This window comes from Macaca fascicularis, chromosome 17 (genome assembly GCF_037993035.2).
Source record: "Macaca fascicularis isolate 582-1 chromosome 17, T2T-MFA8v1.1".
Taxonomy (NCBI): domain Eukaryota; kingdom Metazoa; phylum Chordata; class Mammalia; order Primates; family Cercopithecidae; genus Macaca; species Macaca fascicularis.
This window is the reverse complement of record NC_088391.1, coordinates 29,177,062-29,196,222: the sequence shown is the minus strand read 5'-3', so window position 1 is coordinate 29,196,222 and position 19,161 is coordinate 29,177,062. Positions and strand designations below refer to the sequence as shown.

General features: G+C 37.8%; 1 protein-coding gene across 4 annotated transcripts in view; it reads left to right on the top strand.

Moving 5' to 3' along the window:
- The window catches only part of LOC123569763 (uncharacterized), a 145,889-nt gene that overhangs the window by 86,604 nt on the left and 40,124 nt on the right, over positions 1 to 19,161 (top strand). For all 4 annotated transcript variants that reach the window (XM_074022059.1, XM_074022061.1, XM_074022058.1 and 1 more), the window contains exon 4: positions 12,615 to 12,814. The gene's annotated coding sequence lies outside the window, so the exon portion shown is untranslated. The remainder of the gene's footprint in view (positions 1 to 12,614; positions 12,815 to 19,161) is intronic.

Sequence of the window (19,161 nt, the reverse complement as noted above, 5' to 3'; positions counted from 1 at the left end):
CAATAAATGTTTGGGCTATCTAGTATAATACGTTTTTCTCAGAATGTGACCCATTTATGATGTAAGCGAAAATGGTATGTCTTAATCCATTTGTCTCACACACTAATTTTATAATTTAAAAGAGCAATAGTAGTTTCATTCAGAAAGGCCAAGTTTAAGGCCAGGCACAGTGGCTCACACCTGTAGTCCCAGCATTTTGGATCACGAGGTCAGGAGTTCAAGATCAGCCTGGCCAAGATGGCGAAACCCCAACTCTACTAAAAATACAAAAATGTCAGGCGCATGTAATCCCAGCTACTCAGCAGGCTGAGACAGGAGAATCGCTTGAACCCGGGGAGTGGAGGGTGCAGTAAGGCGAGATCCTGCCACTGCACACCAGCCTGGACAACAAAGTGAGACTCCATCTAAAAAAAAATGTTTAGAACCAGAGAAACAGCTGGGCTAACAGAATAAACTACATTATTTTGGAGGTCTAAAAGTCTGGCTATTTTGGAGGGGGGGTGTTTGTTGCCAAAACAGGCCTATGGTTCAGATTTGAAGTCAAACCCTCTGTTACGCCACTTTTGTCAGCATTTTAATGGGTGCTGGGCAAAAGCAAAACTCCGTCTCAAAAAAAGACAAAATGACTCAAATAGTTAAGCTGTTATGCCATTTTTGAATTAATGATTTTTAGATGTGTTTAGATACCTCCAAAACCCGAGGAATTTGGAGCTTTTCCTTTTTGTATGGGTTTTGAGTTTTTTTCTTTCTTTTTTTTTTTTTTTGCGGCAGGTTCTTGCTGTATTGGCAGTGCAGTGGCACAATCATGGCTTACTACAGCCTCGATCTCCCAGGCTCAAGTGATTTTCCCCACCCAGCCTCCTGAGTAGTTGGAACTACAGGCATGCACCACCACACCCGGCTAATTTTTTAAATTTTTTGTTAGTGATGTGGTCTCACTTTGTTGCCCAGGCATGTCTACTTCTGGGTTCAAGCAGTCCTCCCGCCTCAACCTGCCAAAGTGCTGATATTACAGCATTAGCCACCATGCCTGGCCTGAATTTGGAGCTTTAAGAATTGATAACTTGTTTTTTCTAGAAAGTTCTACATAGGTATAACCTCAGGAAAAATTTGTAATGATTTTAAAATACTCCTTATATTCTATTAAGAAACCAAGTCCCTTTGATGTTTCTTTTCAATAATGCCAGATGGTCTTGATTTCTGTATACTCAAGTTGGAGAATTTAATTTGGAGTTTATAGGTAAAGGTTCAGCAAATTTCAAAGCTAGCATGCAAATTAATTATTTATTTGGGTTAAACTGCTATTGGCTGATAAACATTTGTTTCCCCAGACCATTGTTAATTGGCAGTCTTGGTATGTAGCTCGTATCAGGCCACATGTAGAATATGTAGATGAATGTGAACCAACTAGAGTGGATTCAGAGAATGGAAACTATGAGGTGTTTGAATGTCGTGAGGAGTGGCTAGAGGTACTGAGAAGCCTGCTTGAAAAAGGAAAAAAAATAATAATCTTGTTTATTCTTTATTGCACAAGAGGGCAAAACTGGGCAAATCAAGTTTCAGGGAGGCAAATACTCCAAAGCAAGGGTTTTCTACTAATAGTGGATGTGTACATTATAGAAATGACTGCCTTACAGGACCTTAAAATTGGTAAAATAGGAAAAACACTGTTAGTCAAGATAATAAGGCATCTTTTGAAGTGAAGCAAATCACCATATCAGCTTGAACAAATCCTAGCTTTAAAAATGTAAGGTAGAGCCGCGCGCTGTGGCTCTCGCCTGTAATACCAGTATTTTGGGAGGCCGAGGTGGGTGGATCAGGAGGTCAGGATTTTGAGACCAGCTTGACCAACATGGTGAAACTCCGTCTCTACTAAAGATACAAAAAAAATCAGGTGGGCGTGGTGGCTCACACCTGTAATCCCAGCTACTCAGCAGGCTGAGGCAGGAGAGTCACTTGGACCCGGGAGGTAGAGGTTGCAGTGAGCCGTGATCGCGCGGCTGCACTCCAGCCCAGGCGACAGAGTGAGACTCCATCTCAAAAAAAAAAAAAAATTGTAAGGCATTAGTGCTAACAAAAGATGATTTTTGACTAAAGGAAATGGTAAGAAAGTTGGATTTTGTTTAAATTTTAGAATAGTTTTTACTAGAAATAAGCAGAGTTTTAACAGAACTGACAGTATTGAGACCTATAAAACAAAAATATTGGCCAGGCACACAGGATCACGCCTGTAATCCCAGCACTTTGAGAGGCTGAGGCGGGCAGATCATTTGAGGTCAGGAGTTCGAGATCAGCCTGACCAACATAGTGAAACCTTGTCTCTACTAAAAATACAAAAAATTAGCCGGGTGTGGTGGCTCATGCCTGTAATCTCAGGTACTTAGGAGGCTGAGACAGGAGAATAGCTTGAACCCGGGAGGCGGAGGTTGCAGTGAGCAGAGATCGCTCCACTGCACTCCAGCCTGGGTGACAGAGCGAGACTTCGTCTCAAGTATGTGTATGTGTGTATATATATATATATATACACACTTATATATAAGATACTAGGGCTAGGGACATAATTTTTAAATATCTCTAAAAGTTTTTGTAAGTTGGCGCTTGTCTTCAAGAAGAAGATTTCTTGGAGGCAGTAGGAAACCCAGTATAGAACTGGATTATTAAGTAGTCATTTCCATCTTAAGACCATAAAAGCAAATAAAGGTGAAGAATCTGGATAAACTGGAAGGAATCAATTCCACAAGGATATATAATCATAAACTTTTGATTTGGGGAGAGTTGAGTTAATAATATCAAAAGAGGATTTTTTGATGTTTATATTCTAGGACGCTTAGACATTAGTGAGACTACAGAGCCATAGCTTAGGTTTAGAAGTACTACCCTTGGAATTCTTTTTCTGTAGTTAAATAGGAATTTAGCTTCAATTAGAGGTGTGTGTGTGTGTGTGTGTGTATATGTGTGTGTGTGTTTCCCACTACCAGGCACATGCTAAGTTATTGATTAAAAGGAGTGTTCCCAGTAAGTCAGTCTTACTCTGAAATTGACAGTCGGTCAGTTGATGCTGGCATTATATATATGCAGAAAATACTCATTCTGTACTGTCTTTGCCAGTCTTTTGAACCTAAATTATTGTTGAGAGTTGATTAAACAATATCACTTGGTTGAAAAGATTGTTTTTAGTGCATCCTTTAATGCAGGCTCTTCAGTTTTCAAGTACTTTTTAGACTACCTTGGTTCTCTTCCAAATTATAAGATTATGGATATGAGAAAGAATTGTAAATGAACATCAGCCCTGACACATTTGTTAATATTTATTTGCCCCTCTGGAAAATAGGCCAGTAAATTTTTATTATTTTATGTGATTATTATAGTGAAAAGGACCCAAACCATCAAATAAAAACATTTTAATACCTACCTGAAAGGGTTGTTGATTTTTCTAAAGTGTATATGGAAAACTCAAAGTTTATGTGCTATTATTAGCGGTAGAAATAGAACTGCTAACACATTTAGTATTTATCCTTTGCCAGCAACTTTCACATTTATCAGCCCATTTAGTCCTCACAACCACCCTCTGAGAGAGGTCCATTGTTATCCATATGTTATAGGTAAGGAAACCAAGTCACAGAAAAATAGCATGCCTCATGTCACATAACCAGCAAGCCAGGGAGTCCAGATTCAAGCTCAGATGCTTTGACTTCGAAGTTCATGCTTTTAGGAATTATATCTACAGCTTCTATCCTATAACCAATAAGAGGCAGAGGAGACAAAACTACATAAATAAATGCTCAAAATGATAGTGATGCCTTCCTTTTAGGTAGTACTTTTAGTTTCCAAAGTGCTTTTAGTCTTACTTTATTGTCTTGTTTAATGCTGATGTCTTGTTTAATGCTAGTTTAATGCTTCTTTTATGCCCAGGTCTTCACACATTGTACTGACTGCTTCCATTGAAATAGAAATCAGAGATAGTATGATAGGCTTTTGCGCACTTGTTTTAGAAGGGAAAAAAATATTAGAGACGAATAACACTGACATTTTTACAACTTATTTTTTGTAATGTCTTAAAGATAGGTTTGTATGTGAAAATACTAAGTACAAGTTATCTTCTCATATTCTCTATTGGTCCCACCACCAGGGAGTCATGCAATGAGAAATATATTTGAGTAACATTGGAGATGAGGTGTATATGTGTTCATGTCATGTGTGTATTTGTGATACATGGATGTACATACAGACAAATGAATTTAATAGAGTCCTTAATGTAATGGCATAGTTCCCTGAGAAAACTACGTTCACCCTACTGTCCAGAGTAAGTCTACACAATGTACAGGTCATACTTGGTTGTTTTTAAAGTGAAGCACCAGGCCAGGCACCGTGGCTCACACCTGTAATCCCAGTACTTTGGGAGTCTGAGGTGAGTGGATCACCTGAAGTGAGGAGTTTGAGACCAGCCTGACCAACATGGTGAAACCTTGTCTCTACTAAAAATAAAAAAATTAGCCGGGCATGGTGGTGCGTGCCTGTAATGCCAGCTACTGAGGAGGCTGACGCTGGAGAATCGCTTGAACTGGGGAGGTAGACATTGCACTGAGCCAAGATCATGCCACCACACTCCAGCCTGGGCAACAGAGTGGGACTCTGTCTAAAAAATATGTATGTATATATATATATATATATATATATATATATATATATATATGCACCAAATGTCAGTTAAGGACACTGTCCCTCTTTGGATGCTTACCAAAATCTAGAAGAGAAAATACACCTTTTGCAACTAAAAGGCTGCAAACTAAATAATCCAAATTCTAGACATACAATTTTCTTAATATTTCATATCAATTTAAAGATTTGGACTTATGGCAAGGCTTAATAACAATCACTAATTTCATTCTACCTCTTGTAGAGCAATCATGGTAGTGTAGCAAATTCCTATTCATCCTTCATTTTCTTAGGTATTACATCAGAAGGGCAACCCCACCTCCCACACATACACTTGTGTTAAAAATTAATAACTGCCGGCTGGGCACGGTGGCTCACGCCTATAATCCCAGCACTTTGGGAGGCCAAGGCAGGAGAATCACCTAAGGTCAGGAGTTCAAGACCAGCCTGGCCAACCTGGTGAAACCCTGTCCCTACTAAAAATAAAAAAATTAGCCAGGCACGGTGGCGCATGCCTGTAATCTCAGCTACTTGGGAGGCTGAAGCACAAGAATCACTTGAACCCAGGAGGCAGTTCTCGCAGTGAGCTGAAACCACGCCATTGCACTTCACCCTGGGCAACAAGAGCAAAAGTCCGTCTCAAAAAAAAAAAAAAAAACTGCCTTTACTATCTCGCTTAAAACAGTCTCATTATTGCTTATGTTAAATCATCACATTATTTACATGCTTCTATATTTCCCTGCTATTAGCCTGTAAGGCTACTAGGCTTGAGCCCAGAGACTCTCTTAGTGAACTCAGGTCATTTGGTGACTAGTATAGTAAATAGAGCTGGTTACCTCATATTCAGTAATATGTTAATTCTCTGATTAAAAAATACATTGATACCAATATTGGTATGGGTACTCAGAAATTATATTTTCAGTAGAATTCTCCCGGCCTCAATTAGATCAAATTTATAGATCATCAACATCACAGTTTCATTAAAGGATCAGAGAGGAGAAAAATGAGAAGCATGAAATGGTACTTGCCAAGTACAATAATGTAGTTTCGCATCTAAGGTAAGTCTTTGTAAGGGCTCTATTTCTCGTTGAGATAATGTGTCAGCAGAGGAATAAATTTTACGCTTCTTTTACCTCTTTGGTAACAAGGACAAGAGAAACCTTGACAATATATCTGATGTAAATCTTAAGTCTCTTAGCAGACTAAACTGGATTCCCAGATGTTCTTTCTGAGATGTTGCAAGAAAGCACTACAGAGGTCCGGAATTCCAGTTAGTTTTGCTACTAGCTCAAGATACAGGATTTTTTAAAGTATTAAGTTGTAATACTTTCTAAAAGTATTTAATTGCTGTTTTTTTTCATTTCATCATTCATCTGGTTGACCCTATGGTTTCTCTACAGTTTATTCTTTAAGACAACTTCAAAATCCAAGGCAACCTTGCTTAGGCTGATGAATTCAAATTAGCTTGTATGTTAGAATCCAATAAGAACAGGAGTTAATAACTTCCTCGTTCTACCTCATTAAGAAACTATTTCATTTGTATCTGTCCCGCCTGAATTGTAAGGCGTGACCCCTTTTCCTAGCATTGCATTTGTGTTTTTCCCAGCATCTGAATTCTACCTGCCCACCCAGACCCACAGTACTCTGCCTCTGGATCTTGTCTACCTAAATCCGTATCTTTAAAATGCTTTGCCCTGAAATCATCTGGCTTTTGGACTACACTGGAAAATCGTCTGGCTTCTGGACGACTTTGTGTAGGGACCCAAGCATATTTCCAAATTAGGCCTTCTATGGAGAGAACTCCTTTTTAAAAAAGTAGTTGAGAATTCCCTTTTTGTTTATTTTGATTTTTTTTTTTTTTTTTTTTTTTTTGAGACAAGAGTCTTGCTCTGTCACTCAGGCTGGAGTGCAGTGGCCTGATCTTGGCTTGCCGCAATCTCCGCCTCCCGGGTTATTCGATTCTCCTGCGTCAGCCTCCTAAGTAGCTGAGATTACAGGCGCACACCACTATGCCCAGCTAATTTTTGTACTTTTAGTAGAGATGGGTTTCGCCATGTTGGCCAGGCTGGCCTCAAGCTCCTGACCTCGTGATCCACCCGCCTCAGCCTCCCGAAGTGCTGGGATTACAGACATGAGACACTGTGCCCAGCCTAGTATTATAATTTTTTATATAAAATTGTGCTGCTTAATTTTCATTTTAATGTATTAATTTGGAATGTATAATTTTACCATTTGTGGTATCTATTTTAACTAAACATAATTTTCTTCCATATATAAAGAAAACATTAAAATGAAAATGTCTGACACAGTAGATAATATCTGTTTGAATTAATAATGATTTAATCTGACTTATTTAGCATGGCAGTTTTAAAAGATAAATCAGACTTTTAAGAATCCTATTTCCAATAAACAAAATCTTAGGGCCTTCTCTGTTTTTCAGACTATTTACTTTTCTTATTCAGTATTTTTGTATTTAGTTTCTCTCAGTTGAAAAGATAAAAGTTCTCATAGAAATTATAAAGTCAATTTTTTGGATTAAATAATCCTTTTTATAATCTTTCAATTATCTTACTTGCTCTTATGGGGGAAAATGCTTTAACAGGCATGTCTAAAGAAATAACTTAGGATTCATTGAAGAATTCATACAAGAATTAAGAATAATATGCAAAATGAAGTAAAATTATAAATTAGAAGTGAAAACATTCATTAATTTGATGATTCTTATGTTGAGAATCTATAAGTTATTTTCTGCATTGTCCTCATTTTTAAAGTCTCAAACAATGGTCAGTTATGTGTGTACAGCTATTCATTCATCCAATATGTCTCTGTTCAGAGGCACTTGCCTCTGTTACTAGTCTCTTCAGTGTCATCGGGATGCATTTTATTCAGATAACAATTGAGCGTGTACAAGAAGCTAAAGCTTACCTACAGGTTTAGAAGGCCATGACATGAATCAGAATAAAAGATTATAATGTGTTATAATAAAATTCATGTTCGTGAATATTGTGATAAAGAAGTATTTAGGTAGCTTGGTAACTTTGCCAGAGAAATGACAGTGTAAACAGAAGCTTAAACTCTTCCTGTCCCAGAAAAGTTAATTGTGGTCATATTCAAATACTTGAAAATTGGCTCTGCCATTGCTTAGTTGAAAGACCTTAAGTTATTGTCTTTCTCCAAGCCTTTAAATTTTAAATAAGATATTGAACTTGGCTATCTTGTCCCAGATTTTTATAATCCTAGAAGAGAGTCAGCCTTCAATATATTCATTTGTGAAATATTTAGTACACTGGTGTATTACTTAAAACAGCAGATGGGAAAAATTAAATATAATCTCATAGATTTATGTGGAAAATTCAGTATCATCTTAGAATTCTGGAAATTGTGTTTAACTTTACCATTATAGAAATTATGTTAGATTTCATTACTCTTACCCTTTGTCAGATCGACACTTTGACTGTGTGAGACATGATTAACAAAAAGGAAAACTACCCCCACTGGAAGTTGTTAAAGGAAAGGCAATGTAAATGAAAAAAAAGAAGAAGAATTTCTAAAAGTTTTATCAGACGAAAATTTAATTGAATCAATGGGGCAATCTAGAGTTCTGGATGATTCTGTTAACTGAAGTTTACAATCATTTTAATTTTATTTTTATTCATTTATTTACTTATTTATTTTGAGACAGTCTCACATTGTTACCAGGCTGGAATGCAGTGGTGCGATCTCAGCTTACTGCAACCTCTGCCTCCTGGGATCAAGCGATTCTCATGCCTCAGCTTCCTGAGTAGCTGGGATTACATGCATGCGCCACCACACCAAGCTAATTTGTTTGTTTATTTGTTTGTTTGTTTGAGACGGAATCTTGCTCTGTCGCCCAGGCTGGACTGCAGTGGTGTGATCTTGGCTCACTGCACGCTCCGTCTCCTGGGTTCATGCCATTCTCCTGCCTCAGCCTCCCAAGTAGCTGGGACTACAGGCATCCGCCACCACACTCGGCTAATTTTTTGTATTTTTAGTAGAGACTAGGTTTCACTGTGTTAGCCAGGATGGTCTCGATCTCCTGACCTTGTGATCTGCCCGCCTCAGCCTCCCAAAGTGCTGGGATTACGGGCGTGAGCCACCGCGCCCGGCTGTTTTTTTGTATTTTTATAGAGATGGAGTTTCACCATGTTGGCCAGGCTGGTCTTGAACTCCTGACCTCAGGTGACCCGCCTGCCTCAGCCCTCCAAAGTGCTGGGATTACAGGCATCAGCCACTGCACCTGGCCTAGTTTTTAAAAAATTTTTATTTAACACCTATAAAGCTTCTGGAGTATAATTATTTTAAACCTTGTTTGAATATTTTCTAAAACGTTAATAAAAATGGCACTATTTCAATATATTTTCTTGCCTTAATAAAGTGTATGCTGAATATCATTACATTTTATAAACATGTACCTTATTATCAAGTCTTATGTAATACAGTAATGTCTCCCATTTTCCACGTATTTAGTTACACAGTCAACTGAAGTCTGGAAATATTAAATGGAAAAACTCCAGAAATAAACAATGCTTAAGTTTTAAATTGTGTGTCATTCTGAGTAGCATGATGAAATCTTGCACCATCTTGCCTAGGACAGCAGTCATCTCTTTGTCCATTGTATCTATGCTATAGACACTATCTGCCTGTTGGTTACTTAGTAGCCATCATGGTTATCAGATTCACTATTCCAGGATCACAGTACTTGTGTTCAAGTAATCCTTATTTAATTCATAATGGCCCCAAGCCGCAAGAGTATTTGATGCCTGCATTTTTTTTATTGTTTTATTTTAGTATTATTCTTGTTAATCTTACTGTGCCTAATTTACAAATAAAACTTTATCTCATATATGTATAGGAAAGCACATAGCATATATATATAAAGTTTCATACTATCCACAGTTTCAGGCATTCACTGGTGGTCTTGGAAGGTATCTCCTGTGGATAAGGGTGAACTACTACTGTATTCTGTAATGTAGGTATAGAGGTTTTAAAAATTGTGCTGAATGTGTTTTAAGTCAAGGATGTTTGATCGCAATTTTTCCTAAGATTGACTTTTTTTTTTTTTGGAAGTAGAGTGCTAGTGACTAATGCAAGTTAACTAAAGCTTCAACTTGAATAATCTTCACTTCCTTTAAGCAAAATTTCACTTCATTCCAAACTGAACAAAATTACGTTGTATTTATGATTTCACTACACATTTGAAAGATGCACACTCCAAAGGATTCAAATTACAAACCTTTTCCATTATAGGCCTAGTGGTTGTTAGCAGGCTATGTATTTGTAAATCTCTACTACTGCCAGAAATTGTTTGGTTCAGAGGGGATTGGGTTATCAATAATGACTGCTGCTTTTGTTCATGGCTGTGTTGTGTATAAGTGATAGAGTTGGACAGTTTTATTCATATGCAAATCTTTTTTTTTTTTTTTGAGATGGAGTCTCGTTCTGTCGCTCAGGCTGGAGTACAGTGGCACTATCTCGGCTCACTGCAAGCTCCGCCTCCTGGGTTCACGCCATTCTCCTGCCTCAGCCTCCTGAGTAGCTGGGACTACAGGCGCCCGCCACCTCGCCCGGCTAATTTTTTTTTTTCTGTTTTTAGTAGAGACGGGGTTTCACCATGTTAGCCAGGATGGTCTCGATCTCCTGACCTTGTGATCTGCCTGCCTCAGCCTCCCAAAGTGCTGGGATTACAGGCGTGAGCCACCGCGCCCAGCCACAAATCTACTTTTTAATAGCATGATGATCTGAGGTGATAATTTGAGGTTTCAAGTTCTGAAAAGAAGAATGAATATAGTTTTATTTAATCTAAAATAGTTATTGTTAAAATACTACTTTTAAATGCCTTAAGCGTTTTCTGCTTGCATTTTTAAAGTGACATTATCTTTATTATTAAGGGCCTATTCTAGGCCCAGTACTTCACTATAGTCTATAAAAGATAGTCCCTGTCAGCAAAGAACTGTACCCTATATGGGAGTATTATGCTAACATACAAGAAACAAGCAGAGAATAATGGAATGTAAACTCTGGCTTGCTAACTTAAGTGTGGTAGAAGCTTGAAGGAAATGTGGACTTAAACTTATCAGAGAAGACTTATAAGAGGATATGAAAGGCAAGATGGACTGAAAAAGTGGTTAAGATTGATTATGTGAAATGAAGGAATGATAACTTGCAAGTGCAGAAAACAACATGAACCAAGACATGATGAAGTAGCAAGGAGTAAAGTATATACAGTAGAATGAAGGCAAAGAGTAGGTACTAGGGAATTGAGTAGGGAAATGAGTATAACCATGTTTGAGATTGTTTTCCTTCCTTTGCATAAGGTACCCTCATTTCTAATCAAAGAAAACAAGGGTAGTCAGATTGCCTGCAGCCCTTCGAGAGCCATGGTGTGTTGCTTTGAAGAAAAAAAAAAAAAAACTTGTAGGAAATACTGGAAGGAAACCTAGGCATAAATAAGTTTACCCTAAATAATTGGGGGTCTGTGGCTTTTAACTCAGCAAATCAGGTGAGAAATCTTGAGAGGAAAGGGTTAACTAGGCAAAATGCTATATCTAGGATATTTTTTGCCTTAAGTAAGATTGACTTTACCACTATGAGAGTAATTGTGAATGAATACCATAATACTGTTGTTAAGCCAAAGAGAAATAATACTTTTTCAAACCTCACTCAGATTTTCATACGAGCCTTAGCTCAAGTTATTTACTCCTAGAATGTCCTTTCCCTCATCTTCAATTGTCTAAAACTTAAGCTGTTTAAGCCCTACATGAAATTTTTTCAGTTCACTTTTCCTCCTCAGCCAAAAATACCATTTCTCTCATTTAAACTTCCATACCTGACTTAGAACAAATACATGCTGTCTTATGGGAAGGGGCCATCTTATTCTTTATTGTATATTCTGCAAGTCTAGCCTAGTGTCTTAAACATAGTGGGTGTAAAATAAGTGACCATTGATTGCTGAAAATCAGCAGTAATACCTTTATGGTAAAGTGGTAGAAAGGCTGCATACCTGCTAAATACAGAAATATGCAGGTTATTTTCTGATAATTTAGGAGTGCTCTCTACTTTTTACTACTTCACTGATCAAAGCTCTTCTCATTCTATGTCAGCTATTAACATTCATTCCTCAGGTCTCAGGTACCTTAAAATGTCTTTTTTTTTTCCCCCAGCAAAACCAGAAACATGTGGGTAGGGGTATGAATAATCAGGCCTGTGAAATTTTGATATCCTTTTGGGGGTCATTAGTGATCCAATTGATCATTTCTAACCTTTCCAATGAAGTGTGAAATTCTATAAAGTTTAACTGTTGTTTTTTGGCCTTTATTTGACGTGGTGGTAGAATAAAGAATCCTTACATTTAAAAATACTTTTCAAGAAACACCATTACCATAATCACAGAAACAAAAGCATTGAGGATCTGCTATAATTCTTTAAGATGGCTCTAAAATTAATGGAATGTTTTTGAATGCCTAAACTTACTGGAGCCACCTTATTGAGTGATATAAACTTTCTTGGACAATTTTATAGGAGACCAAATGCCTTTCCTCCTCCTCCCAGCTCTGCCCTTCAAAAAGAAACCAAGTCACACCAAAACTTTCAAAAAAATCTAAGAAGGCAAAGAAAGTTGTGCATCAAATAAGTACCATTTGTTTACTGCTATGACATTTAAATCATTTATAATAAGGATATATTTTTATGTACCCTTATACAGCATTTATATAAAATTTATAGGACATTTCTATCTGTTTTCCAGAACCCAATGTATACATTACATTGATTGAAAAGCCTGTTGCTATTGGTTTTGGTTTGGCTTTGAGGGTGGTTGACATATTTGTTATATTTACCTTTTAACCAAAAGTCAAGAATTCAACCAGCAATTAAATAATAATTCCTGTGGTAAAGCACTTTCCCTTCTGTATTGATTTTCTTTATGACCTGTTTTCCAGGTGTAAATTTTGATACCACCATTGCCGCCCTCCCCTCAAAAAAGGTGAGAACTGACTAAACTACTGGTACTTAGACCATGTACAGAAGGAACTGAAAATGGAAACAGAAACACGTCTGTACAGAGCAGAGTGTCAGACAATAGCTCACTTTAGTAGAGGGCAATAAATGCCACATGAGATGATCACCTCAGCAGAAAACTGTAAGTAACGGGGACTTGCAGGAGAATTGAACAGTTGTTTCTGCTGACTCAGTAAAAATGTCTTCATTTTATAATTTGTGGCCTGCATGCTTGTAAATTAAGATGCATTGAGTTGTCAAGTAATGGACTTGTCTGGTTTGTAGGTAGGAATTTAAGCCAAAATTGAATGCAACATTCCCCCAGAAGTAACCTGGGATCTGTGCCATAAAGCCTAAGGCAAAGGTTACATGAATTTGGATTACTAGGTTAGAACTAGGCTATTGAGCCTTTGCCTAGAAAACCAATTAGAGGATTTTAGTCTTGATATAGGAGGGAATAGGGAGGCATTATAGCCTATTGATTTGTTTGGAATTAAGTGTGGCAATACTATATATAGAAATGTCTAAGAAATAAAGTATGGTAGCAAGGAAACTGGGCATGTGACTATTGTAGTAATCTAGGGGTGAAGAAAACCTGAACAGCAATAGTGGCATGAGAATGGAGGTGAAAGAATAAATTTAAGATATTTCAAAGGAAAAAAATTGTTGAATATCATGATGGGTTGGATAAAAGGGAGGTGTAAAAGATTATACATTTTCTGTAATGGAAGACAATGGAGTTATCACTGAAAGAAAGGAGATAGTTAAGAAACTAATTTAAGGCTGGGTGCGGTGGCTCATGCCTGTAATCTTAACACTTGGGGAAGCAGAGGTGGGTGAATCACTTGAGGTCAGGAGTTCAAGACCAGCCTGGCCAACATGGTGAAACCCCACCTCTACTAAAAATACAAAAATCAGTCAGACGTGGTGGCTCATGCCTGTAATCCCAGCTACTCAGGAGACTGAGGCAGGAGAATCACTTGAACCTGGGCAGTGGAGACTGCAGTGAGGCAAGATCATGCCACTGCACTCAAGCCTGGGTGATAGAGTGACTCTGTCAAAAAAAAGAAAAGAAAAGAAACTAGTTTAAGAGGGGGAAAATGTGTTCCATTTCTGCAATATATTTAAGGTGATATTTAGACATTAAGCTTGAAACGTCTTCATTTAAGGTCGCTGGATATACAGAACTGGAATTCTATGTAAAAGTCAGGCTGGAGAGGTAAATTTGGCAGTTACATAAGGCTGATAAGGGTAGAAAAGCTCACTGAAGCTCTTTTTATGAAGGACAGTGGGTCCCTTTTACAAAAATATATGAACACATTTATGTAAATAAACTATCATTAGGTATGTAATCTTAAACATTTCTAGAATTGAATAAGAACTCTCCCTTTTTTCCTTAGAGTGTCGTATCTCAAGCCTGTGCCTGTTAGAAAACCCCTACACTTACATCAATTATGAGAGTCAATGACTGAAATGTGTTAATACTCTTGAATCTTTCCTTCTCTTAATAAAACCAAGATCTTTCCCAGTTTTAGGCTAAGGGAATGAAATTGAGAACTTAAACTCAAATAATTCAGTCAGTTAAAACTTTATAAAATTGACATGGCTTTAATTTCTCAAATGGAAAGCAAGTAATTGAATTGGGGGAAGTGTGCTAGTCTCCAGTTTCAAGAAACAGTACGGCACAAAGACCTGGCATTCTAGCTGAAGAGCTGTAATAATAAACAGAAATTTGAAAACCAGGAAGACAAGTTTTCCAAGAGTGCAACTGTGGCATTTCAAAGAAGATTTAACAAGAAATTCCGGAAGATGGCCAAAAATAGGTTTAGATAATTGAGATTCTCTATTTGAATACTTGTTTTTGATGGAGAAACACACTTAAGAGGAAATGAAGGTTCTGTCTAAGATCTGAAACTTTTTCTCACCCTAAAGCAGGTTTGCTTCTGAAGAAAACTATTAGCAAAAAAAAAAAAAAAAAATCAAATAGGAATTCAGTGCTGCTTAGATTGTAGGAGTTTAAAGTGACCAACGCAACCTTTTTAGAAAATTAATTGAAAGCAAATATTTTTGTTTTCTAGGAGCAAAACCTTGTTTTCTAGGATTCCTATTCGTAAAATTAAAGTATCACTCTGTTTATCCAGTTATTACTTGCCATGAAAAATAGCCTTCCAGCATCAGACAGAAATACGATGTTACTCTACATCTTTAATTGTTTTTTATTCCAGTCATAAAACAGCTTCTGAAATTGATTTTTAATATGGTCTATTTTAATGATATGTAAGGAAACATAAAATGTTAATCTGTGTTTTCAAATTAGCCTTGTAAAACCTCAGTAATATGTCTTCTGGATATATCAGGATCTTTTGGACCATTTTACCTTAATTCTTGAACCACTTGATTAATCCAAATTCAGTAAACTTATGACCTCAAATTGAGTTACCCAGAACTAGGAATATTTCTGTATTTCATCCTACTTACATCTGATTTACATGCCTGGTCTGCTAACTTCTCCTTTCTTTTCATGACTCCTAAGTTATGGAGGTAAGTGAAGATTTACTATCAATTATAGTCATGTGACACTCATTTTGAACTTATATTCTCTTAGTTTTTTTAATTGCTAAGCATTCTGGTAGCATTACATTATTCTTAGTAAATTAAGTATATCCCAATTTTAACTGGACTATTTTACTATGCTTAAACATACAATTTTGTGTAATTTGCAACAAGTTTATATCCCTATATACATCTATATTTTCATCTCCTTTCCGTATGGCATTACGCAAGTAAACTTCTTTTTTTCTTTTTTTTTAATGGAGTCTCATTTCTTCGCCCAGGCTGGAGGGCAATGGTGTAATCTCAGCTTACTGCAACCTCTGCCTCCCAGATTCAAGCAATTCTCCTGCCTCAGCCTCCCTAGTAGCTGAAATTACAGGTGCCTCCGACCACACCCGGCTAATTTTTGTATTTTTAGTAGAGACGGGGTTTCACCATGTTAGTCAGGTTGGTCTCGAACTCCTTACCTCAAGTGATCCGCCCACCTTGGCCTCCCAAAGTGCTGGGATTACAGGCGCAAGCCACTGCACCTGGCCCCAAGTAAACTTCTAATTGAAAATACTCTGGGGTACTTTCTGTAATCTGTAACTTGAGTCAACTCTTTCAGATTGTATTATTTAAATTATCCTCATCCGTCTTTGAATCTACTATAAATCTTGTTTTTCCAAGCATCTATTTACTGAGACTGTAGTTTACAAATGTTTCAGTTCAGCTCACTTGAGCTTGTTAGATGCCCAGCACAGTGGGGGAGTATGAAGACCACTATAGCACAGTGTCAGTCTTCATCTTAAAATAACTCATGGAACCTTAAACATTGCAGCCAGATTTCCTCAGGGTCTCTTATTACAAAAAGGGTAGACCAGGTGCAGTGGCACACACCTGTAATCCCAACACTTTAGGAGAGTGAGATGGAAGGATTGCTTGCGCCCAGAAGTTTAAGACTAGCCTGGGCAACATAGTAAGACTTTATATTTACAAAAAAATTTAAATATTAGCCAGGCATGGTGGCATACATTTGCAGTCCGAAGTACTCAGGAGGCTGAGGCTAGAAGATGGCTTGGGCTCTGGATTTTGAGGTTACAGTGAACCATCATAGCACCACTGCACTCTAGCTGGGTGACAGGGTGAAATCCTGCTTAAAAAAAAAGCGTAAAACAAATCTCTCCGATTTGGCCTCATACGCGTGAACCTGAAGAAATTCACATTCTTTCCAGAAGTGTTGTGAGATGATGAATAATAATATGAAATGAAACAGTTATTTGGTATGTTTTACCCTACTGATAAAAAGCCATTTGTTTAATAAAAAGCCATTTGCTTTAATGATTTCTGGATTTTGAGGTGTTGGTGTGAAATCTGAAGGTGCAGAAGACTACTTACCTAAAAGCCTTGTGTGGTTAGACAAGTCTTAAGCACATTTTAGTTTTGGGAGGAAGGTCCTATTTATTTTGCTATCTGTTTAGTTCTGTTTTCATTCTGTGCCATGCTTAATACCGATTTTCCATTTTCACCCATATAAAATTTTAGCCTTTTATCCATGAAAATATTTTTATGATTGGATCTCATAGTTTAGTTAAATATTAAGGTATTTTAGATGATGATGTTTTTTGATAAAATTTGTACTTTTCATTTATAATAGGCCCAACAGAAATCTTTTTTTTTTTTTTTTTTTTTTTTTTTTTTTGAGACAGAGTCCCATTCTGTCACCTAGGTTGGAGTGCAATGGCATGATCTCGGTGGAGGCTGCAACCTCTGCCTTCTGGGCTCAAGCAATTCTCCTGTCTCAGCCTCCTGAGTAGCTGGGGACTAGAGGCACATACCACCATGCCCAGCCAATTTTTGTAATTTTTGGTGGAGACGGGGTTCCATCATGTTGGCCAGGCTGGTCTCCTGACCTCAGGTGATCTACCCACTACAGCCTCCCAGAGTGCTGGGATTACAGATGTGAGCCACCTCACCCAGCCAGAAATCCTAATAAGTCTTGAGGTATAGTTCTACAGCAAAGCCAGTGATTGTGATTTTTGTTGTTGATTTTTTTTTTTTTTAAATAGAGAGATGGGGGTCTCACTCTGTTGCCCAAGCTGATCTCGAACTCCTGGGCTCAAGGGTCCTTCTGCCTTGGACTCTCAAAATGCTGGGATTATAACCACCAAGCCCAGCCCAGTACTTTTGTTTTTTACTAGGTCATCGATATTCCAGAAATCTAAGTATTTTTAGTAATTTTTAAATTTCCTATCTTTATTTCTGAGCATTTGTTTAAAAATGCTAAGTCTGATGCCACACTGCTGTCTCCCATGAGTCTTTTGGTTCCAAGAAGGTAATAAAATTTCATAAATGTATTTTTGAAAATTTCCTCACAGTAGCTTCTACATTGCTAAACTTGCCATTACAGTCAACTTCCCTAGCACAGAGGAAAAATAGCAGTAGAATATAGAAGATTGAGTGCTCTTAGCAAATCCTTTATTACCCCAGCATAGTCTCTAGTGGTGTAATTCTCTACTGATGTGAACATTTCTATTATTTATGATAGAGAATCAGTACAAAAGTTTATAAAGCAATGAAGTTTATCACTTGTAAATGGTATAAATGACAAATTACAAACAGATTATGATTTCCTAAACCATATATTTCTCAAGCTGCTTTCTTGTGACCATTTTATACTACTTCAGGCTCCTGATTTCAAATACATTTTAAAAGCAACCTAAATAGGCCAGGCACAGTGGCTCACGCCTGTAATCCCAGCACTTTGGGAGGCTGAGGCGGGCGGATCACCTGAGGTCAGGAGTTCGAGACCAGCCTAGGCAACATGGTGAAACACCATCTCTACCAAAAATACAGAAAATTAGCTGGGCGTGATGGCACGCACCTGTAATCCCAGCTACTCAGGAGGCTGAGATGGGAGGATCACTTGAGCCTGGGACATTGAGGTTGCAATGAGCTGAAATTGCACTATTGCACTCCAACCTGGGTAACAGAGTGAGACCCTGTCTCAAAAAAAAAAAAAAAAAAAAAAAGCAGCCTAAATTAATCTTGACTTTACCATACCCTAAGAACTCTTTGTAATTACAACTTGGATATTAAATCCAAGAGTAAAATTAAGCATTAGAGCTCTTTTTCAGAAAAGATTTGTAGGGAGAACTTCTAATCACTTATAAGGTAAATTATTGAGGTTCAAGAATCATAAGCTAAAATCTTGGTGCCTTGGCTAGGCATGGTGGCTCACACTTGTAATCCCAGTGCTCTGGGAGGCCAAAGTGGGAGAATCACTTAAGGCCAGGAGTTTGAGACCACCCCGGACAACATGTGAGACCTCGTCTCTACAAAAAATAAAAAATAATTACCCTGGCATGGTGGTATGCGCCTGTAGTCCCAGCTACTTGGGAGGCTGAGGTGGGAGGATCACTTGAGCCCAAGAGTTTGAGACTGCAATGAGTTATGGTTACACCAGAACTCACTACAGCTTCCAACTCCTGCACTCCGACCTGGTGACAGAGTATTATATAAAGATTATTAAATAAATAAAATATTTGGTGCCTTGCCAGAAATGAAACTGTGATTGATAAAAACATGCTGGGGCCGGGCATGGTGGCTCACGGCTGTAATCCCAGCACTTCCGGAGGCCGAGGCGGGCAGATCATGAGGTCAAGAGATTGAAACCATCCTGGCCAACATGGTGAAACCCCGTCCCTACTAAAACTATAAAAATTAGCTGGGTGTGGTTTTGCATGCCTGTAATTCCAGCTACTCAGGAGACTGAGGTAGGAGGATCACTTGTACCCAGGAGGTGGGGGTTGCAGTGAGCTGAGATCGCACCTTTGCACTCCAGCTTGGGCAACAAGAGCGAAACTCCATCTAAAAAAAAAAAAATGCTGAAACAAACAAACATAAGTGGGAAAATACGGGAGGCCCAACTATTTTCTTGTTTACATATAATATTTC